The 25,412-nt window shown below is 45.8% G+C and overlaps 1 pseudogene; it reads right to left on the reverse strand.

The window, feature by feature from the left end:
* Positions 1 to 14,519: 14,519 nt before the first annotated feature.
* The window catches only part of LOC147985194 (uncharacterized), a 44,863-nt pseudogene continuing 33,970 nt past the window's right edge, over positions 14,520 to 25,412 (reverse strand).

The following is a 25,412-nucleotide window of genomic DNA, read 5'->3' on the forward strand; positions in this document are numbered from 1 at the left end:
TCAGACCCGACCTCCCCGACGTCTCTTCCGTCTCCTTTCTCCTCTCCGGCCAACTGCGGCGTGGATTCCGGCGAACCTCGATCCACGTGCCCCTAAACCCTAGATCCGTTTTCGGGAGGTAAATTTCGTCCAAGTCTTTTGGCCTGTGACATTTTCAAGCCTACTTCATCATGCCGTATCTCGGTGACCGTGACTCCGAATGATGCATATGATATATCAAACTGTTCGTCTCGTCGAGATCTTCATGGTTGAAGCATTTCCATGGATGTTCATGTTCATTATGATGTCTTTTTAATTGATGCAAGAGTGCTATAAAATGTTAACTGCTGGTACTTATCAGTTTATGGTGATTTGTCATTTTTGTCACATTTGATGTGTGCATCATATAGGCATGAGCTCTACATGTGTTTGGTACTACAACATGCCATCTTTACAGGGGTGCTTGTCTTGTATTTTTGTGATCTATGTGGTGACTAGCACAAGCATGCAAAGTAGCCTCCGCAATATTGCTGTTTTCAGGGACTTAGGATTTTGCCAAGTCTTTTCCTGCTGTTATTTTGATGCCATGTAAACTTGATGCTACATTGATGTCCATGCTTATTTTGGGATACTTCAGTAAGGTTGTTTTGAACATTTGGTTATTCTCTATCCATCCATGCCCCTGTTTGCAATTATGGAGTTGTCTAGCATATCTTGTTCTTGCTCTACTTTTGCTATAAAATGTTCCTGGCAGAATGTTAACTTGTTAATCAATATTACCATGGTTGTTGCTAGTGATACATGCATCCTATGAACTTGATCTTTCCATGGTTAGCTTCATGAGCATGTCTTCTTGCTGTTGGTATGCTTAGTTTGTCACGCAATTCTTTATGGTGAGTGATTTGAGCTCGCAAAGTTGCCTTCATAATTCTGTTTATGCCATGCTCTGTTTTTTGCTAAGTATGAAACTGTTAATAAAACTTGCTATGTTTATATGGGTGCCATCATATCTTCTGTGCCTTTTTGGCTCATGATCATTAAGGGACTTTTATTCTATGCTTTTGGTAGAATCATGCAATGCCTTGGTTTGCTATGATATGTTCCTGTAGCATGATGTTTGCTTGCTCTAAACATTGCTTCCTGATATTATTTTGCCATGTTAGTATTTTCTCTAAGTTTGTGAAGCTGATATTGTTTGCACTTTTGCCATGCTTGTTTGAACCTGTTCTAGTGTGATTTAGCCATAGCTCAATGTTCATGTTTTGTCAAGCATCTCTTGTACATCACTGCCATATGCTTTGTTGTTATGTTGGAGTGCAGTTGTAATGCTCCGGACACACTCGCCGGTGGTCGTTACTCCTGGCGGGATCTAGACTGGCCCCACAGATCAATACTAGTCTTTTCTTGTCTGGCCACAGAAACGTTCCCTCTTGGCACATACGTCTGTGCATCCAGTCCGGTACATATGTCATGTCGTGTGCCATGACGGGTCACAAACATCATGAACAACATGACCGCACATCTGTCTGCAAACATCCGTGTAACCACGAGGGTCGGCTCTGATACCAACTTTTAACGCCCCGGACACACCCGCCGGTGGTCGTTACTCCTGGCGGGATCTAGACTGGCCCCACAGATCATGTAACACCCACGATGCGGCTATATCTCCCACGTGTCGGAGCACGACTTAGAGGTATAACCGCATTGTAGGCATGTCGCAAGAGGGGTAATCTTTACACATCCCATGTACTGAATAAGAAAGAGATAAGGAATTAGCTTACAATTGCCACTTCACACAATACATAAATATAACATTACATCATCCAGAATACAATCAAGGTCCGACTACGGAACCAAAATAAAGACAACCCCAAATGCATAAGATCCCCGATCGCCCCAACTGGGCTCCACTATTGATCGTCTGGAAAGGAAACATAGTAACGTCCTGAATCCTCGTCGAACTCCCACTTGAGTTCGGTCGCATCCCTTGGACTGGCATCATCGGCACCTGCATCTGGTTTTGGAAGTAATCTGTGAGTCACGGGGACTCAGTAATCTCACACCCTCGCGATCAAGACTATTTAAGCTTATGGGTAGGAAAAGGTAGTGAGGTGGAGCTGCAGCAAGCACTAGCATATATGGTGGCTAACATACGCAAATGAGAGCGAGAAGAGGAGCAAAGCACGGTCGAGAAGCTACAAAGATCAAGAAGTGATCCTAAAACTACTTACGTTCAAGCATAACACGAGACCGTGTTCTCTTCCCGGACTCCACCGAAAAGAGACCATCACGGCTATACACGCGGTTGATTCATTTTAATTAAGTTACGTTTCAGGTTTTCTACAACCGGATATTAACAAATTCCCATCTGCCCATAACCGCGGGCACGACTTTTGAAAGTTCAAAACCCTGCAGGGGTGTCCCAACTTAGCCCATCACAAGCTCTCACGGTCAACGAAGGATATTCCTTCTCCCAGGATGACCCGATCAGACTCGGAATCCCGGTTACAAGACATCTCGACAATGGTAAAATAAGACCAGCAAAGCCGGCCGATGTGCCGACAAATCCCGATAGGAGTCGCACGTATCTCGTTCTCAGGGCACACCGGATGAGACATCCTACGAGTAAAACCAAACCTCAAGTTGCTCCAAGGTGGCCCCACATTCTACTCGTTTTGGACCAACACTCAGAGGAGCACTGGCCTGGAGGGGGTTTAAAATAAAGATGACCCTTGAGTCCGCGGAACCCAAGGGAAAAATGCTTAGGTGGCAAATGGTAAAACCAAGGTTGGGCCTTGCTGGAGGAGTTTTATTCAAGGCGAACTGTCAAGGGGTTCCCATTATAACCTAACCGCGTAAGGAACGCAAAATCAAGGAACATAACACCGGTATGACGGAAACTAAGGCGGCAAGAGTGGAACAAAACACCAGGCATAAGGCCAAGCCTTCCACCCTTTACCAAGTATATAGATGCATTAGAGTAAACAAGATATAATAATGATATCCCAACAATAAACATGTTCCAACAAGGAACAAACTCCAATCTTCACCTGCAACTAGCAACACTATAAGAGGGGCTGAGCAAAGCGGTAACATAGCCAAACAACGGTTTGCTAGGACAAGGTGGGTTAGAGGTCTGACATGGAAATACGGGAGACATGATAAGGCAAGTGGTAGGTATCGCGGCATAGGCATAGCAATAGAGCGAGCAACTAGCAAGCAAAGATAGAAGTGATTTCGAGGGTATGGTCATCTTGCCTGCAAAGTTCTCCGAGTTGACGTAAGCTTGATCCTCGTAAGCGTACTCAACGGGTTCCTCGATCACGTACTCGTCTCCCGACTCTACCCAAGGCAAGAACACAAGCAAGGGTAACACAATCAACTACGGTGCAATGCGCAAGCAACATGATGCAAAACATGGCATGATATGCGGGATGTAATATGCAACGCATATGCGTGCTCCGGAAGGAAAAGATTGAAACAGGCCTCAACTTGGGAAACCAAGTGCGCCACTGGAAAGATGAGTTGATTTCAGTCGAAATCGATATAAAGATCACCGGAATCGGATGCACGGTTTGAAAATGGGAAGCAAAACAATAATGGCACAATTCTGCGATTAACAACATGATGCCATCTAAAATGCAACAAGAAACTAAGCTACTGCACTCTAACATAGCAACAAAGAACATGGCTGTGATCTACTCAAGATGCTTGACAAAAGATGAACACTGAGCTACGGCTAAATCACACGATAGCAGGTTCAAACAAGCATGGCAAAAGTGCAAAAGATATCAGCTTCACAGACTTAGTGAAAATACTAACATGTCAGGAATTAACATCAGGAAGCAAAGTTTAGAGTAAGATAACAACATGCTACAGGAACAGGACATAGCAAAATAAGGCATGGAATGAATCTACTCAAAGAATATAACAAAAGTCACTTACCGGCCATAAGCCAAAAAGGATCATAAGATATGATAGCACCCATGTAAACATAGCAAGTTTCGTTAACAGATTCAGACTTAGTAGAAAACTGGACATGGCAAAAACAGAGTTACGTAGGCATGTTTAAGAGCTCGATGCACTCAACACAAGGCATTGCATGACAAACTAAGCATACTCCCAGAAAGAAGACATGATCAAGTAGCTAACCATGGCAAGAACAATCTCCTAGCATGCATGGATCAACTACAACAACCTTGGCAAAATTGATTAACACGTAAACAATCTGCCAGGAACATTTTATAGCAAAAGTAGAGGAAGATTGAGTCATGCTAGGGGACTCCATAAATGCAAACAAGGACATGTATGGATAGAGCACAATCATATGCCCAAATCATCCTTACTGAACATACTCAAAAGAGGCATCGATCACTCTGTAGCAACATGAATACATGGCAAGAATTCTAAGTCCCTGAAATCAGCAACATCACGAGAGCTACTTTGCATGCATGAGCTAGTCACCACATTGATCACAAAAATACATGGCATACACCCGTGTAAAGATGGCATGGCATAGCCCAAAACACAACTAGGGCTCAAGTTCATATGCAGCACACAATAATCATGGTAAAAATGACAAATGCTCATAATCTGATAAGAATCAGGAACTAACATTTTATAGCACTCTTGCAACAGCATTTTAGGCATCAAGATGGACCCAAACAAGCATGATGCAATGGAATAAAATGAAGAGCACATCCTAACGAACATTTCGATATGCTACACGCATGAAACGGAGCTACAATGGCAGAGTTATGATGCGATGAACATGGCTAAAAAATAACAGAAAAGGACTTAGAGGAAAACGGGTCAACCCTAGGGTTTCGAATCCGATCCAGATCTGAGCGCACGGTCTTCGAGGATGGCCGGAGAAGGCTCAAACTCGCCGGAGACGGGCGCCGGGGTGGATGGAGATGGCCGGAACGGGAGGAAGACGGGGCGCCGGCGAGGAGGGACGAGGAGGCCGGAGCTCGCCGGATCCGGTGGAGGCGGCGTGGCGGCCTTGGGCGGCGCACGTGGGCGGTCGTCGACGGCGGCAGGGCCGGTCGGCGTTGGGCGAGGCGTTGCGGCGCGGTGGGGAGCTCGCGAGTGGCGCGTGACTCCCGAGTGGCGGCGCGGGCGGAGGGAAATGGGCGCTGGCGGCGGCGGCTCCCGCAGGCTCGCGCGGGCCTGCTCCGGGCCCCGCGGGCCACGGTGGAGGGAGGCGGCGGAGGCGACAGGTGGCGGCGCGTGAGTGGACGGGGCGCGGCGGCGGACGCGTCTGGTGCCGTCCGGACGTGTCCGGCGCGGAGGAAGAGGGAGGACTAGGGTTTCACCCGCGAATTTCGGAGGGGTGCATATATTTATAGGTAGAGGGAGCTAGGAGAGCCCAAATGGAGTGTGGTTTTGGGCCACGCGATCGTGATCGAACGACCGAGAGGATGGAGAGGGTTTGGATGGGTTTTGGTCCACTTTGGAGGGGTGTTGGGCTGCAACACACACAAGGCCTTTACTGTTCCCCGGTTAACCGTTGGAGTATCAAACGAACTCCAAATGGCACGAAACTTGACAGGCGGTCTACCGGTGGTGTACCAAGGCCGCTTGGAAAATCTCGGTCCAATCTGGGAATGTTTAACACCCGCTCACGAAAAGATGCAAAAGGGGGTGCCGGAGGACGTAGGAGTGCCGGAATGCAAAACGGACAACGGGGAAAATGCTCGGATGCATGAGACGAACACGTATGCAAATGTGATGCACATGATGACATGATATGAGATGCATGACATGGACAAAATTCAAAACAAAGACAAAACCCAACCATGAGGGAATATCATAACTTAGAGCCGAAAATGGCAAGACTTGGAATACAAATATGGCAAGTTACATACGGGGCGTTACAACACTCCACCACTACGAAAGGATCTCGTCCCGAGATCTAGGACTGGAAAAACTCCGGATATTCGAAATAGAGGTGGTCCTCGCGTTCCCAGGTGGCCTCTTGGTCGGAATGATGTGACCACTTCACTTTCAGGAATTTGATAGACTTGTTGCAAGTCTTGCGCTCGGTTTCTTCAAGAATAGCAACGAGATGCTCATGATAAGATAGGTCTTCTTGGAGATCAATCTCTTCGAAGATGATGGTGCGGTCAGGAGTCTTGAAACACGTGAAACACGTCGTGCACGTTTACAAAGTTGGACGGAAGCTCAAGTTGATAGGCGAGATCGCCTCTTTTGCCAATGATCTTGAAAGGACCCACGTATCTAGGGGAAAGCTTCCCTTTGATACCGAAGCGACGGGTACCTTTCATTGGAGAGACGCGGAGGTAGACATGGTCTCCTATCTCGAAAGCCAAGTCTCGATGCTTGCTATCATAGTAACTCTTCTGGCGCGATTGCGCGGCTTTGAGATTTTCACGAATGACTTTGCACATTTCTTCAGCCTCTGTGATCAAGTCATTGCCAAGAAGTTGGCGTTCACCAGTCTCTGACCAGTTAAGAGGAGTACGACACTTTCTGCCATAGAGAATCTCGAATGGGGCCTTGCCCGAACTCGCTTGGAAGCTGTTGTTGTAGGAGAACTCGGCATATGGAAGACAATCTTCCCACTTCATACCGAAAGAAATGACACAAGCCCTGAGCATATCTTCAAGAATTTGATTTAGTCGCTCGACTTGGCCACTAGTTTGAGGATGAAAGGCTGTGCTGAAGCGAATGTTGGTGCCCATGGCCTTCTGAAAGGAATCCCAGAACTTAGAAGTAAAGATGCTTCCACGATCTGAAGATATCAACTGCGGAATGCCGTGCAAGGAGACAATCCTAGAGTTATATAGCTCTGCCAACTGATTTGCTGTGATAGATTCTTTGATAGGAAGAAAATGAGCCACTTTAGTGAGCTTGTCGATGACAACAAAGATAGCATCATTGCCACGCTTGGACTTGGGAAAACCAGCTGCGAAGTCCATCTCAATATGGTCAAACTTCCATTCTGGAATGGCAAGAGGTTGGAGGAGACCAGCTGGCCGTTGGTGTTCTGCTTTCACTCTTCTGCAGACATCACATTCATTCACGAATTGAGCAATCTCGCACTTCATTCGAGTCCACCAATACGATTGCTTGAGGTCATGGTACATCTTTGTACTTCCAGGATGAATAGAAAGGAGTGAATTGCGAGTCTCGTTCATAATGACTTTACGAAGGTCACCCTTAGGAACAACAATTCGATCCTCGAAGAAAAGAGTATCTTTGTCGTCAAGGCGATAGCACTTGTACTTGGGTTGGCTCTTGGCAATCCCAATCTTCACCTTCTTCACCATTGCATCAAGAGGTTGAGCCTCACGAATCTGATCTTCCAAAGTAGGAGAGACTTGGAGGTTGGCAAGAAATCCTTGAGGAACAACTTGGAGATTAAGTTTGCGGAAAGCTTCACAAAGATCCGGTTGGAAGGGCTTGAGAATCAAACTGTTGCAGTAAGCCTTCCTGCTCAAAGCGTCAGCAATGACATTGGCCTTGCCTGGAGTATATTCAATACTCGGATTATACTCTTGAATCATTTCGACCCAATGAGTCTGCCTGAGGTTGAGGTTGGGCTGAGTGAAGATGTACTTGAGACTCTTATGATCAGTGAAGATGTCCACTTTCCTTCCCAACAAGAGATGTCTCCATGTTAAAAGAGCATGGACAACTGCCGCCAACTCGAGGTCACGAGTGGGGTAGTTCTTTTCGTTGGGCTTCAACTGGCGAGAGGTATAGGCCACAACTTTCTTCTCTTGCATTAACACAACACCGAGACCTTGCAGGGAAGCATCACAGAAAACCTCGAATGGTTTGGATTCATCAGGAGGAGTCAGAACTGGAGCTGTGACTAACTTCTCTTTGAGGGTGTTGAAAGCGATGTCACATTCAGGCGTCCAGACATACTTCACATGCTTCTGTAGGAGGTTGGAAAGAGGCTTCGCGATCTTAGAGAAATTCTCAACGAATCTTCGACAATAGCTTGCAAGCCCAAGAAAGCTGCAGAGCTGCTTCACATTCTGAGGTGGTTCCCAATTCACAATTGCAGACACCTTCTCAGGATTAATAGCTATACCCTTGGCAGAGATGATATGCCCAAGGTAGAGAACCTCATCGAGCCAAAACTCGCACTTTGAAAACTTCGCGTAGAACTGATGTTCTCTGAGTTTGTCCAGCACCAATCTCAAATGCTTGGCATGATCCTCTTTGTTCTTGGAAAAGACCAAAATGTCATTGAGATACACCAAGACGAAGTCATTTGTGTAAGGGTTGAATATGAAGTTCATCATGCGAGAGAACGTTGGAGGAGCATTGACAAGGCCGAAAGACATGACAGTGTATTCATAGGAACCATAGCTTGTTTTGAATGCTGTCTTGGGGATATCTTGTTCATGAATGCAAATCTGATGATAGCCCATACGGAGGTCAAGCTTGGAGAATACTTGAGCACCCTTGAGTTGTTCGAATAGCTCATTGATGTTGGGAAGTGGGTACTTGTTCTTTATGGTCTTCTTGTTCAATGGATGGTAGTCGACACAAAGTCGGTCCGTGCCATCCTTCTTCTTGACAACAAGAACACCACAACCCCAAGGAGAAGAACTTGGTCGGATGAGGCCCATACGCTCTTGTATATCGAGTTGTTTCTTCAGCTCCTTCAACTCTTCTGGCCCAAGCTTGTAAGGACGTTTGCAAACAGGTTCCATGCTAGGCTCAAGATCAATGATGAATTCAACTGGCCGGTGAGGAGGCATTCCTGGAAGCTCTTCTGGAAAGACGTCTTGATATTCACAAACGACTGGAATCTGAGAGATGGCATTCAACTCGCCCTTCTCATTGAGAGAAAACAGTCGAATGGTATCATCACGAGCGGCAAAGGCGATCACATCCTCAGACAAGTGTGTTAATTGAATCTTCCTGGCAGCACAATCAATCTAAGCTTTGTGTTTAGAAAGCCAGTCCATGTCGAGAATTAGATCAATATCCGAGTTACCAAGAACCATTGGAGAGGACAGAAATTTATAGTCTCCAAATTGGACAGAGACATCGGGAGCAACCAAACTAGAAGTCATAAGCTTTCCAGGAGAAACAACTTGCATGACTTTGGGCAAAACCTCTGTATAAACATTGTGCTCCGATGCAAATGGGAATGACATGAAAGAATGCAATGCACCAGAGTCAAAAAAGAACTTTAGCAGGAATATCGTTAACAGGAAGGTTACCCATGATCACTTCTGAAGAGTCCTCTGCCTGAGTTGCGTTCATCATGTTGACCTTTGAAAACTTGGGATTATGCTTGACCACTGCATTGCTGGCAGATCTCACAGGGGGAGGAGGCGTAAGACGCCTCTGGTTGAAGCATTTGTTTGCATAGTGACCCTTCTGCTGACACTTGTTGCACGTAACCTTTGAGAGCGGACGGTGATACGGAGCACTTGACCTTGGAGCATGAGACGAAGCTTTGTTCTGAAATCCTGGGTTGGGTGGGTGGGAAGATCCATTGCCACCTTTACTCTTCTACTAATAAGGCTGACGGAACGGAGGAGGAGGAGGTAACCTATACTTTTGCTGCTTAGCTGCCACTTGAGTTGAAGAAGAAGGAGTTACATCCCTGACTCTCTTCTTAGAAGCATCGCACTTGAGCTGAGCAGCCTCTTACTTTAGTGCCATGTTGTAGAACTCATCATACTATTTCGGCTCAAAAAGCACGAGAGCTAGTTGCAGATCTTCTCTTAGGCCACCTCTGAACTGATAAATCATGCTCTTCTCATCAGGGACATCTTGTTTGGTGAAGCGAGCAAGCCTCTGAAACATGATGTTGTATTGGTAAACAGACATACTGCCTTGCTTCAGATTGCGGAACTCCTCATGCTTACTCTCAACAACACTTTGAGGAATGTGGTGAGCTTTGAAGTCTCGGCGGAAATCATCCCAGGTAATCACACGACCTCCTCTGGAATCTTTGTATTGTTGATACCACTCAGCAGCTTGGTCTTTGAGTTGGAACGAAGCAAACTTGACAAAGTCCTCAGGCCTGACGTTGCTACACTCAAAATGTTTGCAGATATCCACGAGCCAATCATCAGCATCTGTGGCCTCGACACAGTTACTGAAAGACTTCGGCTGGTTTGCGAGGAACTGGTTGAGGGTAGCAAACTGAACTTGATTGTTGCCATGGCCTTGATTTCCTTGGTTGCACTCTTGCAAGAGTTGCATAAGCATCTGCGTGTTGGCATTGGTGGCGGCCATGACAGCTTGCCATGCCTCCGAAGGTGGAAGTGGTGGCGGAGGTTCCGGATTCTGACGCATTGGAGGAGCCATCGTGAGGAGGGTGACATCCATTAGCATCTTGACAGACATATATTCAAGCTGAATCAAATGGATCGAAATTGCAACATATAGCCTTAACATTCGAACAAGAATGAACGAATGAATTCCAAAATAGATGATCACACTTCCATAAATTGAGAAGCCACTTAGATAAAGGTAGATAAATAAAACAACAAGGTACGAATATGAACAAATACTTGGTAAGGATTACCCAATCACAAACAAAATATCTGCGGGAAGAAATACCAGAGCTACCTGAATTCCCACCTATGAAACTCCCGAAACTTTCTGGTTATGCAATCAGGTGTTGGGGATACAGGGGAAGCATAATATCTCACCCAAAACTAGCAAATCCTACATCTAGTTGTATCCATCCTTCAACACATAACCAAGAAACCTTCGGAAATCATTTACCTCAACCTTCGAAAAGCATCTGTTATACGAGTTATGGCAATACTCCTGAACTCCTGCCCCAGTACTGGGTGGCGTCGAGGTTATCTCACCAACAACTACATAAAAGAGATTTTCGATGTCAGCGAAACTCAGGTATTCCAGAACTGCAACGATAAAATTGTGACGACAACACCTTGGAGCTCAACTCGCCGGGACAATGCCACAACCCCTAAATGTCAGGAGGCACCAAGAACAATGTTCTCGTCACAAAACCATCGGAACGATTCCAAGATACCCGCGTGATCCTAAAATTTTTTTAGTGAAAATTTGAGAAGAGAAGAGTCAAAACTCTACGTCAGGAAGCCTCACCAGAGCGACGAAGGGACTGAGGAGTAAAAAGAATCCTACTCCCCGATATATATAATCCTATAAGACTCAAAACATTTTTCTAGACTCAACAACGCCAACGATTCGATCAAGCAGGGGCTCCTAAGTCGGGGAAGGCCCTGATTACCAACTTGTAACACCCATGATGCGGCTATATGTCCCACGTGTCGGAGCATGACTTAGAGGCATAACCCCATTGTAGGCATGTCGCAAGAGGGGTAATCTTTACACATCCCATGTACTGAATAAGAAAGAGATAAGGAATTGGCTTACAATCGCCACTTCACACAATACATAAATATAGCATTACATCATCCAGAATACAATCAAGGTCCGACTATGGAACCAAAATAAAGACAACCACAAATGCATAAGATCCCCAAATGCCCCAACTGGGCTCCACTACTGATCCTCTAGAAAGGAAACATAGTAACATCCTGAATCCTCGTCGAACTCCCACTTGAGTTCGGTCGCATCCCCTGGACTGGCATCATCGGCACCTGCATCTGGTTTTGGAAGTAATCTATGAGTCACGGGGACTCAGCAATCTCACACCCTCGCGATCAAGACTATTTAAGCTTATGGGTAGGAAAAGGTAGTGAGGTGGAGCTGCAGCAAGCACTAGCATATATGGTGGCTAACATACGCAAATGAGAGTGAGAAGAGGAGCAAAGCATGGTCGAGAAGCTACAAAGATCAAGAAGTGATCCTAAAACTACTTACGTTCAAGCATAACACGAGACCATGTTCTCTTCTCGGACTCCGCCGAAAAGAGACCATCACGGCTACACACGCGGTTGATTCATTTTAATTAAGTTAATTGTCAGGTTTTCTACAACCGGATATTAACAAATTCCCATCTGCCCATAACCGCGGGCACGACTTTTGAAAGTTCAAAACCATGCAGGGGTGTCCCAACTTAGCCCATCACAAGATCTCACGGTCAACGAAGGATATTCCTTCTCCCAGGACGACCCGATCAGACTCAGAATCCCGGTTACAAGACATCTCGACAATGGTAAAACAAGACCAGCAAAGCCCCCCGATGTGCCGACAAATCCTGATAGGAGTCGCACGTATCTCGTTCTCAGGGCACACCGGATGAGACATCCTACGAGTAAAACCAAACCTCAAGTTGCCCCGAGGTGGCCCCGCAGTCTACTCGTTTCGGACCAACACTCAGAGGAGCACTGGCCCAGAGGGGGTTTAAAATAAAGATGACCCCTGAGTCCGCGGAACCCAAGGGAAAAAGGCTTAGGTGGCAAATGGTAAAACCAAGGTTGGGCCTTGCTAGAGGAGTTTTATTCAAGGTGAACTGTCAAGGGGTTCCCATTATAGCCCAACCGCGTAAGGAACGCAAAATCAAGGAACATAACACCGGTATGACGGAAACTAAGGCGGCAAGAGTGGAACAAAACACTAGGCATAAGGCCGAGCCTTCCACCCTTTACCAAGTATATAGATGCATTAGAGTAAACAAGATATAATAATGATATCCCAACAATAAACATGTTCCAACAAGGAACAAACTCCAATCTTCACCTGCAACTAGCAACACTATAAGAGGGGCTGAGCAAAGCGGTAACATAGCCAAACAACGGTTTGCTAGGACAAGGTGGGTTAGAGGTCTGACATGGAAATACAGGAGACATGATAAGGCAAGTGGTAGGTATCGCGGCATAGGCATAGCAATAGAGCGAGCAACTAGCAAGCAAAGATAGAAGTGATTTCGAGGGTATGGTCATCTTGCCTGCAAAGTTCTCCGAGTTGACGTAAGCTTGATCCTCGTAAGCGTACTCAACGGGTTCCTCGATCACGTACTCGTCTCCCGACTCTACCCAAGGCAAGAACACAAGCAAGGGTAACACAATCAACTACGGTGCAATGCGCAAGCAACATGATGCAAAACATGGCATGATATGCGGTATGTAATATGCAATGCATATGCGTGCTCCAGAAGGAAAAGATTGAACCAGGCCTCAACTTGACAAACCAAGTGCGCCGCTGGAAAGATGAGTTGATTTCGGTCGAAACTGATATAAAGATCACCAGAATCGGATGCACTGTTTGCAAATGGCAAGCAAAACAATAATGGCACAATTCTACGATTAACAACACGATGCCATCTAAAATGCAACAAGAAACTAAGCTACTGCACTCTAACATAGCAACAAAGAACATGGCTGTGATCTACTCAAGATGCTTGACAAAATATGAACACTGAGCTATGGCTAAATCACACAATAGCAGGTTCAAACAAGCATGGCAAAAGTGCAAAAGATATCAGCTTCACAGACTTAGTGAAAATACTAACATGTCAGGAATTAACATCAGGAAGCAAAGGTTAGAGCAAGATAACAACATGCTACAGGAACAGTAAATAGCAAAACAAGGCATGGAATGAATCTACTCAAAGTATATAACAAAAGTCCCTTACTGACCATAAGCCAAAAAGGATCATAAGGTTCGTTAACAGATGTAAACATAGCAAGTTTCGTTAACAGATTCAAACTTAGCAGAAAACTGCACATGGCAAAAACAGAGTTACGTAGGCATGTTTGCGAGCTCGATGCACTCAACACAAGGCATTGCATGACAAACTAAGCATACTCCCGGCAACAAGACATGATCAAGTAGCTAACCATGGCAAGAACGATCTCATAGCATGCATGGATCAACTACAACAACCTTGGCAAAATTGATTAACACGTAAACAATCTGCCAGGAATATTTTATAGCAAAAGTAGAGCAAGATTGAGTCATGCTAGGGGACTCCATAAATGCAAACAAGTACATGGATAGATAGAGCACAATCATATGCCCAAATCATCCTTACTGAACATACTCAAAAGAGGCATCGATCACTCTGTAGCAACATGAATACAGGGCATAAAAATAACATCAGGGAAATGACTTAGAAGAATTCTAAGTCCTTGAAATCAGCAACATGACGAGAGCTACTTTGCATGCATGTGCTGGTCACCACATTGATCACAAAATACATGGCATACACCCCTGTAAATATGGCATGCATAGCCCAAAACACATGTAGGGCTCAAGTTCATATGCAACACACAATAATCATGGCAAAAATGACAAATGCTCATAATCTGATAAGAATAAGGAACTAACATTTTATAGCACCCTTGCAACAACATTTTAGGCATCAAGATGGACTCAAACAAGCATGGTGCAATGGAACAAAATGAAGAGCACATCCTAACGAACATTTTGATATGCCACACGCACGAAACGGAGCTACGATGGCAGAGTTATGATGCGATGAACATGGCTAAAAATAAATAACAGAAAAGGACTTGGAGGAAAATGGGTAAACCCTAGGGTTTCGGATCCGATCCAGACCTGGGCGCACGGTCTTCGAGGATGGCCGGAGAAGGCGCGAACTCACTGGAGACGGGCGCCGGGGTGGATGGAGATGGCTAGAATGGGAGGAAGACGGGGCGCCGACGAGGAGGGATGAGGAGGCCGGAGCTCGCCGGATCAAGTGGAGGCGGCGCGGTGGCCTTGGGCGACGCGCGCGGGCGGTCGTCGGCGGCGGCGGGGCCGGCCGGCGCTGGGCGAGGTGTTGCGGCGCGGTGGGGAGCTCGCGGGCGGCACGCGGCTCCCGAGTGGCGGTGCAGGCGGAGGGAAACGGGCGCTGGCGACGGCGGCTCGCGCGGGCTCGTGCTGGCCTGCTCCAGGCCCCGCGGGCCGCGGTGGAGGGAGGCAGCGGCGGTGATAGGTGGCGGCGCGTGAGTGGACGGGGCGCGGCGGCGGACGCGTCCCGTGCCGTCCGGACATGTCTGGCGCAGAGGAAGAGGGAGGACTAGGGTTTCACCCGCGAATTTCGGAGGGGTGCATATATTTATAGGTAGAGGGAGCTAGGAGAGTCCAAATGGAGTGCGGTTTTCGGCCACACGATCGTGATCGAACGACCGAGAGGATGGAGAGGGTTTGGATGGGTTTTGGGCCACTTTGGAGGGGTGTTGGGCTGCAACACACACAAGGCCTTTACGGTTCCCCGGTTAACCGTTGGAGTATCAAACGAACTCCAAATGGCACGAAACTTGACAGGCGGTCTACCGGTGGTGTACCAAGGCTACTTGGTGTAGCGACCAGACCTCAAACGGTCCAATCTCTGTGCTCAGGTGTCATCCCTGGATCAGTAATGCTGACACCACACAGTACTTGAAGGATTTATAACAGAGTAGCAATCACACACTTATTACATCGAGTGTCTCAAAAGAGAACTTATTACAATAAATATGGCGTAAGGCCATCTAATAACGATAACAGCGGAAGGCTTGGAAGATAAGTGAGTCAATCAACTCCAACGGCATCACTGAGTATAGAACCACGACCTAAAACTCCTTAATCGTCGTCTGAAAAGTCTGCAACATTAACGTTGCAGCCCGAAACGGGTCAGCACATGGAATATGCTGGCAAAGTAACACATAGAGAGTAATGGAATGAAACATCCATTCTATATGCATATTTGGATGGTGGAAAGCTCTATGGTTACTGTTTTGCATAAACCCAATTTTTCCCTACTGCAAAGGAATAAATTTATTTAACTATCATGGTGGTTGTTGAACATTGAGAATGGTTGATAACATTCTCAATCCCAATTAAACATCATCATTAAATCAAACCCAACAAAATTAGATACACATGATAATCCAGGTACTAGATACACAAGATGTCCATAACCGGGGACACGGCTAACCATGATTAGTTTATACACTCTGCAGAGGTTTGCACACTTTTCCCCACAAGACTCTATCTCCTCCGTTGGATTTCTCGCACTACATGGTGTTTGAGAAACGGATGACCGAGACATAGTCTTTCAGAAGCGCTAGCACCTTACGAACGGGTAGACCGTACCAACCTACATCCCCTACATCTTCTAGTCTACCACTGTAAGAGTTCGCACGACTTAATCAACTATGCTAGAGCCCATAATAGCTTGTGGCTGCACACGGAAGTTTCTAGCATGAATAATCTCATGATCCCTTTGAGCCTGGGTGGCGGTCCATAAAGAAAAACAGGCAATCGCTGGAATACCCAGGTGCCTCAATCCACCCAGATGTGTATTTAAGTTGCCACCTTAAATAACCATTAATTAACAATCTCACATCTGTCATGGATACACTCACCCAATCCACGTCTACTAGCATAGCATGGCATAATAAGCAAACGTAGAAGTAACTCCCAAAGGTTTGATAATAACAGGTAATAGGTACTACCTCATCTACTTTCCAAACCCACAATTTAATTAGATCCTAATCATGCAATGTGTGAGGATTGATCTAATGCAATAAAACTGGGTAGAGGGAAAAACATGATCAAAGTGTTACTTGCCTTGCTGATGGTCCGGGAAACCTAGCGATTCGAAGTAGCAAGCGGCGCACTCCGGGTACTCTATGGCAAACAAACAAGCATACAATAAGTACTCAACTAATGCACAGGTAAAACTCAAATAAGAGATCTAACCAGAAAGTTCAACTTAAGAACTCCGGTTGGCAAAAAAAATCAAATCAAAAGAAGCAACGGAAGACAAATGGCAAAAGAAACAAGCTTCGTTTACTATTCTGGATCTAGGGCAATTTTTACAGTGGCAAAATCTTGTTTAAGTTGGCTAAACGGAAAGAGGGTTTCGAGACGAAACTCTAGGTGCTTGAATCGCCTGATTCTGATAAACGAGCGAAAAGTTAAACTAAAACGAAAATCGGATCAGAAATCGCGATCAGAAAAATCGCGGATTTAATCCGAGAAAAAGAAAAACGACGAACAGTTTAACAAACGAACGTTCGTTAACTGGATCTAAACGAAGAACGCGTTTGTTAAAACGAACGAACGAGCGAACGCTCGCTAATTAGCCTATACCGAGAAAAACCGATCTAAAGAAAAAAAACGGAAACTACAAAAAAACCGAACGAAAACCGGCGAAAACCGAACGATTTTTTCGGGAAAACCGGCGGCGGATCAACCTCGGTGGCTCGGGCGGCGGCGGCTCCGGCGAGGCGGCGTCGGTGGTGGCGGGGTCCGGCGGGGTGGCGCGGGGCGGCGTCGGCAGCGAGGGCAGCGGCGTCGGCGGCGGCGTCGGGCGCGGCGGCGGCGAAAGGCGGCGGCGGCGGGCGCAGGGCTCGAGGCGGCGGCGGCTAGGGTTTCGGCCCGGGGTGGGCCGGCGGCTTATATAGGCTGGGGCTGGAGGAGTCCGGGCCTAGCAGGGCCCGTAGGTCGGTTCAGTTTTTTTTTCTAAATAGTTACGCTCAGAAAAAAACCAAAAGGACTACTAAACGGACTCCAAAAATCCCGAAATAAATTCCCCCCGGCTTCTAAAATCAAGCCGCACAGGATGATCATTTATTTGGGGCCTAAATGCAATTTTGAAAAACGCGCATTTTTCCTAAATTCAAATAAAATAGCAAATAAAACCAAAATAAATCTTATTTGATTTTTTTATTGAATCCTCAATATTTCTTTATTTTGGGAAAGTCATTTTATTCCCTCTCTCATAATTTTTGTAATAGAAATAATTGAAGATAAAATAAATAAAATCAAATGATCCTATTTTCAAAATTCGAGACATCTCAAATATGAAAATAACGAAATCCCCAACTCTCTCCGAGGGTCCTTGAGTTGCGTGAAATTTCTAGGATCAACCAAAATGCAATAAATATGATATGCAATGATGATCTAGTGTATAACATTCCAAATAGAAAATTTGGGATGTTACAAACCTACCCCCCTTAAGATGAATCTCGCCCTCGAGATTCGGGTTGGCTAGAAAATAGGTGAGGGTGGTCCTTCAACAAATCTTACTCTTGCTCCCAGGTGGCTTCATCTTCCGTGTGGTGGCTCCACCGAACCTTGCAAAACTTGACAACCTTGCTGCGGGCGACTCGACTGGCATACTCTAGAATCTTAACTGGTTTCTCCTCATAGGTCAAATCACTGTCCAACTGAATTGCTTCTAGCGGCACTGTATCTCTCAGCGGTATGTCAGCCATTTCTGCGTGGCACTTCTTCAACTGGGAAACGTGGAACACGTCATGAACTCCTGACAATCCTTCGGGCAAGTCCAACTTATAGGCTACCTCTCCCACACGTTCCAAAACTTTGTATGGGCCTACAAAACGTGGCGCTAATTTTCCCTTAACTCCAAAGCGCTTAACTCCTCGAAGTGGTGATACTCGAAGATAAACCCGGTCTCCGACTTTGTAAACTGTCTCCTTGCGTTTAGAATCTGCATAACTCTTCTGCCTAGACTGGGCTACCTTGAGCCTATCGCTAATCAATTTCACTTTCTGTTCAGACTCCTTTATCAGATCCGGTCCAAACAACTGGCGCTCTCCAACTTTGTCCAAGACAATGGGGTCCTGCACCTTCTTCCATACAAGGCTTCGAAAGGGGCCATCTTCAAACTGGATTGATAGCCGTTGTTGTAAGAGAACTCTGCATACGGCAAATTCTCGTCCCAACTAGATCAGTAATCTAGCGCACAAGCTCTTAGCATATCCTCCAAAATCTGATTGACTCTCTCAGTCTGTCCATCTGTTTGCGGGTGGAAAGCTGTGCTAAACTCCAGTCTGGTTCCCAAAGTTTCATGCAACTGATTCCAGAACTTTGAGGTAAATTGGGTTCCTCTATTTGATACTATGCTCCTAGGAACTCCATGCAGACAAACGATTCTAGTCATGTATATCTTTGCCAACTTTGCACTGGTATAGGTAGTCTTCACGGGAATGAAATGAGCTACCTTTGTCAAACGATCGACTACAACCCAAATCGAGTCATAGCTTGAATGCGTTCTGGGCAATCCTGTGATAAAATCCATGCCTAACTTATCCCACTTCCATTCGGATATCGGCAATGGTTGTAGCAATCCTGCTGGCTTCTGATGCTCTGCCTTTACTCTCTGACATACATCACAAACTGCTACATATTCTGCAATATCCTTCTTCATTCCGGTCCACCAGAAAATATCCTTCAAATCCAGATACATCTTGGTATTTCCTGGGTGAATCGAATATGGTGAATCATGGGCCTCTTATAAAATTAACTTCCTGATCTCCGAATCATTTGGTACATAAACACGGTCTTCAAACCATAAGGTATCGTGCTCATTCTCACGAAATCCCTTAGTTTTCCTTTGCTCATTTTTTCCTTAATAGAGGCAATCTCCTTGTCAGTCTTTTGGGCTTCTCTGATCTTATCCATCAACGTAGACTGAATTTCCAATGCTGCTACATAGCCTCTTGGAACTCTTTCCAAACATAGCTCCCGAAGATTTTCAGCTAACTCACTTGGTAAATCTCCCGTCATTAAGGTGTTGACATGACTTTTACGGCCCAACGCGTCATCTACTACGTTAGCCTTTCCAGGGTGATAATGCAATCTCATATCATAATCCTTGATGAGCTCCAACCATCTCATTTGTCTGAGATTCAACTCCTTCTGTGTGAAAATATACTTCAAGCTCTTGTGATCCGTGTACACCTCGCAATGGTTTCCAATGAGAAAATGTCTCCAAGTCTTCAATGCATGCACTACGGCTGCTAATTCTAAATCATGCGTAGCATAATTCAACTCATGGGGCTTAAGCTGTCACGAGGCATATGAAACAACTCTTCCTTCCTGCATAAGCACTGCTCCAAGTCCTCGACATGAAGCGTCACAATACACCTCATAATCCTTGGTCTGATCCGGTAAAATCAACACTGGTGAGGTAACCAAACGTTTCTTCAACTCCTGAAAACTAGCCTCACATTCCCCAGTCCATATGAACTTGGTATCCTTCTTCAACAACTCCGTCATAGGCTTCGCAATCTTTGAGAAATTCTCAATGAACCTCCGATAGTATCCTGCGAGTCCAAGAAAACTCCGGATCTCTCCAACTGTGGTTGGCGCTTCCCACTTGGTCACGGTATCAACTTTAGTGGGATCTACTGCTATACCTTCTCCAGATATAACGTGTCCGAGAAATCCAACTTCTTTCGACCAAAACTCACATTTGATAAACTTGGCATATAACTGATGTTCTCTCAGCTTACCAAGTACCAAACGCAAATGCTCCTTATGCTCCTCTTCATTCTTCGAGTAAACCAGGATATCATCAATGTACACTACGATGAACTTATCCAAGAACTCCATAAACACTTTGTTCATCATGTTCATAAAGTATGCAGGTGCATTAGTCAGACCAAATGACATAACGGTATACTCGTACAGCCCATACCTTGTGGTAAAAGCCGTCTTGGGTATATCCTGTTCTCGAATCTTCAACTGGTGGTATCCTGATCGCAGATCGATCTTGGAAAATACCTTAGCTCCTTGCAATCGATCAAACAGATCATTGATCATCGGTAGTGGGTATTTGTTCTTGATGGTTACTTGATTCAATCCTCGATAATCGACAACCATCCTTAACGATCCATCCTTCTTTTCCACTATAAGTACTAGCGATCCCCAAGGCGAAGAACTTGGGCGAATATATCCTTTATCCAGTAACTCCTTAATTTGCTTCTTAATTTCCACCAAATCCTTTGCAGGCATCCTATATGGTCTCTTTGATATTGGCCCTGTGCCTGGCAAAAGCTCAATCAAAAACTCAATATCTCTATCTGGTGGCATGCCTGGCAATTCTTCTGGAAATACATCGGGGAAATCCTTCACTACTGGTACTTCTTCCTGCACAACTCCCGTTAAACAATTTGCTTGAGTCATCTTTGGCACATGTCGGGATACATACTTGATCCTTCTCCCCTCTGGGGTGGTAAGCAAAATTGACTTACTGGCGCGATCGATGTTTCCACCATACATCGACAACCAATCCATGCCTAATATCACATCCAATCCTTGGGATTCCAACACTATTAGGTCTGAGGGAAATACGCAGTTACCAATCCTTAATGGCAACCGATCACACCATAGAGTAGCCATATATTCTGCTCCAGGCGAGGTTACTAACATGGGTGACCTAAGGGCTTGGGTTGGCAGTTTATACTTATCCACAAATCCCCTTGATATGTATGAATGCGATGCACCAGTATCGAAAAGAACAAGTGTAGTAAATGACTTAACCAAAAACTTACCAATTACTATATCCGGCTGCTCTTCAACCTCCTCCACGTTAACGTGGTTCACCTGTCCCCTATTGAAAGGGTTCGGCTTCTTCCCAGAGCTTCCATTGCCATTTCCATTCTGGGATTCAGGACATTCATTGGCATAATGTCCGGTCTTCTGGCACTTAAAGCAAGTGACTTGGCTCAGGTCTCTCTTGGCTGGGGTCGATGGGTTGGGGCGGTTCTGGCCGTTGCTTCCTCCATTCCCATTACCATTCTTGGTGCCATTGTGGTTGTGCGAGCTACCTCCTCCATGGGTATGCTGAAAATGTCCTCCCGTTCTAGGGGTGAAACGTGGCTTCTGCTGAGCTCCTGTATTGTGCTTTCCTTGTCCATACTTCCTCTTACGATTCTCAATCTGCTGCTGCTTCCCTTCAATCATAAGAGCACGATCTACCAACTCCTGGTAGTTGTTGAAGGTTGCTACCATCAACTGCATGCTCAACTCATCATTCAGTCCTTCCAGAAACTTCTCCTGCTTTGCTGCATTCGTAGCAACGTCATCTGGGGCATAACTTGCTAATTGACTAAAGTCCTCCACATACTGGCCAACTGTCCGTCCTCCTTGGCGCAAGTTGCGAAACTCTCGCTTCTTTATGGCCATAGCTCCTGCTGAAACATGGGCAGTTCGAAAAGCCTGCTGAAACTGGTCCCATGTGACAGTGTCGACAGGGAAAGTGGCTGTGAAATTCTCCCACCATGATGCTGCGGGTCCTTCAAGCTGATGTGCGGCAAACTTCACCTTTTCTGTATCCGTACATCCTGCTGTGGTCAACTCCCTAGCTGTCTTGCGGAGCCAATCATCTGCTACTATCGGCTCGGTGCTACTGGAAAACACCGGCGGATTCAGCCTAAGAAAATGGGCTAAGTGATCAACAGGTGGTGGTGGTGGTGGTGGGTTGTTGTTGTTGTTCCCCTGATTCTGATTCTGGACTAGCAACTGCATCAATGTGTTCTGCTGCTGGATCAACTGGGTGAGCTCCGGTGGAAAGCTAAATCTGGGGTCACGTCTCGGAGGCATCTGAGGGTTTAGAAAAGATGAGATTTAAGAATAGAGGGGGTCTATAGGGAAACACTACCCATCTGCACATGAGGCAAAACAAACAATTCACTTCATTCAAACAATCAAACAAGGGCATACAAACGATCTAACTATCGCGAAAGTGATCGGACTACTATATTTACATGGTGGACTACTACTACTGATGAGGTGGTCTACTAGAAATATTCTTCGGTTGCAGACTCCATGATATCTGCTCCAGCTTCATCAACATAGTCATCATCACTATCATCTGGATCCGAGTCGGTGTCGTCGATGATGATGTAGTCTTCCGGGCGAATCTCCTTGGGTTCCTCGTCTTCTTCTACCGGTGTAGGGCCTCCCATAAATATTTCGGTCTTCTTGATCAGATCGTCATTCTTCTCCACTAATACTTCAATTTCCTCTTCATAATCTTCACGTGTAGCCTTGAGTTCCTCCTCCAGTTCCTTGATTCTTGTCTTTGCCTTCTTCAGGTTTATCATGTCGACGCACATCTGGTTCTCCTGACGTCGAATGTGCTGATTTAACTCCTGGATAAAAGCTGCAACTGATCTATCCTTTCTGGTGCTGATCATCTCCCAGTGCTCATCTCGGCGCCCACAAATCTGGTAGATAGTATCCTTAAGATCATTGCGGTAGACTTCTCCAACGCGTCCCATGCCGATGTGAGCTGCCATGCTCTTTCCTAGACTCCAAGTTGGTGCATCAAAAGAAAACTCTATGGGCTCAGTGACTGGCATGAACGTTCTTCCTGGAACTTGAACTTGAATAATCCAGCGCTCCTCTTCAGGTAAAGTGGCATTGTAGGTTCCAGTGAAGCTTGGTACTCCTATGTTTAGGTATCTAGTGACTTCCTTCAAGTGAAGTCCAAAGGGTGTATCTTCATCCGGTTGTGTGAACTTGTTCCTTGCATCCGCCATCCTAAAAGAGTAGAAAAGATGAGAAGTCAGAAAAGAGAGGAGAGTGAGTAGTGATCTAGGTCTTTAGCTTAGTGGTCGTGTCCTACAGTCAGCGTGTGCTCTGATACCATCTTGTAGCGACCAGACCTCAAACGGTCCAATCTCTGTGCTCAGGTGTCATCCCTGGATCAGTAATGCTGACACCACGCAGTACTTGAAGGATTTATAACAGAGTAGCAATCACACACTTATTACATTGAGTGTCTCAAAAGAGAACTTATTACAATAAATATGGCATAAGGCCATCTAATAACGATAACAGCGGAAGGCTTGGAAGATAAGTGAGTCCATCAACTCCAACGGCATCACTGAGTATAGAACCATGACCTAAAACTCCTTAATCGTCGTCTGAAAAGTCTGCAACATTAACGTTGCAGCCCGAAACGGGCCAGCACATGGAATATGCTGGCAAAGTAACACATAGAGAGTAATGGAATGAAACATCCATTCTATATGCATATTTGGATGGTGGAAAGCTCTATGTTTACAATTTTGCATAAACCCAATTTTGCCCTACTGCAAAGGAATAAATTTATTTAACTATCATGGTGGTTGTTAAACATTGAGAATGGTTGATAACATTCTCAATCCCAATTAAACATCATCATTAAATCAAACCCAACAAAATTAATTTAGAGTAACATGTTGAGATACACATGATAATCCAGGTACTAGATACACAAGATGTCCATAACCGGGGACACGGCTAACCATGATTAGTTTATACACTCTGCAGAGGTTTGCACACTTTTCCCCACAAGACTCTATCTCCTCCGTTGGATTTCTCGCACTACATGGTGTTTGAGAAACGGATGACCGAGACATAGTCTTTCAGAAGCGCTAGCACCTTACGAACGGGTAGACCGTACCAACCTACATCCCCTACATCTTCTAGTCTACCACTGTAAGAGTTCGCACGACTTAATCAACTATGCTAGAGCCCATAATAGCTTGTGGCTGCACACGGAAGTTTCTAGCATGAATAATCTCATGATCCCTTTGAGCCTGGATGGCGGTCCATAAAGAAAAACAGGCAATCGCTGGAATACCCAGGTGCCTCAATCCACCCAGATGTGTATTTAAGTTGCCACCTTAAATAAACCATTAATTAACAATCTCACATCTGTCATGGATACACTCACCCAATCCACATCTACTAGCATAGCATGGCATAATAAGCAAACGTAGAAGTAACTCCCAAAGGTTTGATAATAACAGGTAATAGGTACTACCTCATCTACTTCCCAAACCCACAATTTAATTAGATCCTAATCATGCAATGTGTGAGGATTGATCTAATGCAATAAAACTGGGTAGAGGGAAAGACATGATCAAAGTGTTACTTGCCTTGCTGATGGTCCGGGAAACCTAGCGATTCGAAGTAGCAAGCGGCACACTCCGGGTACTCTATCGCAAACAAACAAGCATACAATAAGTACTCAACTAATGCACAGGTAAAACTCAAATAAGAGATCTAACCAGAAAGTTCAACTTAAGAACTCCGGTTGGCAAAAAAAATCAAATCGAACGAAGCAACGGAAGACAAACGACAAAAGAAACAAGCTTCGTTTACTATTCTGGATCTAGGGCAATTTTTACAGTGGCGAAAACTTGTTTAAGTTGGCTAAACGGAAAGAGGGTTTCGAGGCGAAACTCCAGGCGCTTGAATCTCCTGATTCCGATAAACGAGCGAAAAGTTAAACTAAAATGAAAATTGGATCAGAAATCGCGATCAGAAAAATCGCGGATTTAATCCGAGAAAAAGAAAAATGACGAACAGTTTAACTGGATCTAAACGAAGAACGCGTTCGTTAAAATGAACGAACGAGCGTATGCTCGCTAATTAGCCTAAACCGAAAAAAACCGATCTAAAGAAAAAAAACGAAAACTAAAACAACCGAACGAAAACCGGCGAAAACCGAACGATTTTTTCGGGAAAACTGGCGGCGGGTCAACCTCGGCGGCTCGGGCGGCGAGATGGGCGTCGGCGGCTGCGGGGTCCGGCGGGGTGGCGCGGGGCGGCGGCATCGGCGGCGAGGGCGGCGGCGTCGGCGTCGGCGGGCGCGGGGCGGCGGCGTCGGGCGCGGCGGCGGTGAAAGACTGCGGCGGCGGGCGCGGGGCTCGAGGTGGCGGCGGCTAGGGTTTCGGCCCGGGTGGGCCGGCGGCTTATAAAGGCTGGGGCTGGAGGAGTCCGGGCCTAGCACG

Source organism: Triticum urartu, chromosome 2A, assembly GCF_056163025.1.
Source record: "Triticum urartu cultivar PI428250 chromosome 2A, HENAU_Tu73, whole genome shotgun sequence".
Taxonomy (NCBI): Eukaryota; Viridiplantae; Streptophyta; class Magnoliopsida; order Poales; family Poaceae; genus Triticum; species Triticum urartu.